This window comes from Triticum dicoccoides, chromosome 7A (genome assembly GCF_002162155.2).
Source record: "Triticum dicoccoides isolate Atlit2015 ecotype Zavitan chromosome 7A, WEW_v2.0, whole genome shotgun sequence".
NCBI classification, from domain to species: Eukaryota; Viridiplantae; Streptophyta; class Magnoliopsida; order Poales; family Poaceae; genus Triticum; species Triticum dicoccoides.
The window spans coordinates 41,633,983-41,635,308 of NC_041392.1; the positions used below are offsets into that span (position 1 = coordinate 41,633,983).

General features: G+C 47.3%; 1 pseudogene; it reads right to left on the minus strand.

Moving 5' to 3' along the window:
• The window catches only part of LOC119333004, a 10,488-nt pseudogene extending 9,162 nt beyond the window's left edge, over positions 1-1,326 (minus strand).

The following is a 1,326-nucleotide window of genomic DNA, read 5'->3' on the forward strand; positions in this document are numbered from 1 at the left end:
CAGCAAGTAACAAAAAAGTGTGAACCAACCAGGTTACATGAAAATCGGTCATCATCAGGGGACTAAGAACTAGAGTTATTCTTTCTAGGCTATGATGTATGAACATGATGGTGGTTGAATTTTGCATCATTTTCGGGAAACACATATAAAAAAGAGAATTATGTTTGAACAGAGGAGGAAACTATAATGTAGAAAGTGTTTTTCTCAGAAGGATAATGCCAAAAGGTGGTTCAGATGAAGGCAAGGATAATGAGATATTTGCTTGCAGGAAAAACTCCTGTCTTTTATCACTGCACATTCGCCATTTGATCGTGTGTTCATTTGAGATCACCGAACCATCTTCTATACGACGTAGGCCAGTAACATTTGCATCAACTTGCTCACTTGTAGCTGCTGGAGTAGCCAAATCATCCTGAACCAATAAAGAGTTGCTGCTCAGCCCAAGAACAACAGCTGTAAGACGACTGGAATTGGAATTGTCATGGTATCACATATGATAGTTATTTCATTAAATTAAAAGGCAGAGTCTGCATATACAGAGACAAGACCTGCTTGCCCAACTGAAGTCACCATCAGTAGAACCTGCGTATACATACGTTGAACCCTTACAACTGAAGTGGCCATCAGTAGAACCTGAGAGACAAAATCATCCATCCATATTGTTAAAATGATGGCCACAGCAAAACAAGAGCAGTAACACTCTTAGTTGCAATAGACACGATACCAGCGGCGCCGATTTAATATTTCAACTCAATTCATTATAACAGTTTATCATCAAAATGTACCAAGCATTAGTGTTGCGTATTCCGAGACGATGCCCAATGTGCACGGGGGTCGTATTACCGTACCGCACTCCTGCAGGTTCGAGTCCGGCCAACTCCCATGATATGGAAGGCATACCAATCTGGGGCAGCAGAGCAAAGGCTCACCACACCAATCGCCCTAATGGCCTAATCTACTCTTAGGCCGCCATGATCCTCGCCTATGTCGCACTGCATTCGCTCAAACAATCGAAGGCAGCATCATCGCAATTTCACACTACATCCACTCAGAATGCAACCCAGACCGCATCGTCAAAGTACCCACCAAGACACCATCGGTCCACCTCGCTACAGTTGCTAAACTGAACTCTCCAGACCCGGCGTGCTGATCCTGTGAGGGGTCGAGAGTAGAGACACGGGGAAGCGCTCACCTGAGGTGGGAGGCCGCGCCGGCGGCCGCGCGGGGCAGGTCGAAGCTCCGCGAAGACGACGCGGCGGCGAGATGACCCGCCGAGGCGAGGCGAGCGTGCCGCAGTAGCGAAAGCAGCCTCTGCCGCGTGTACAT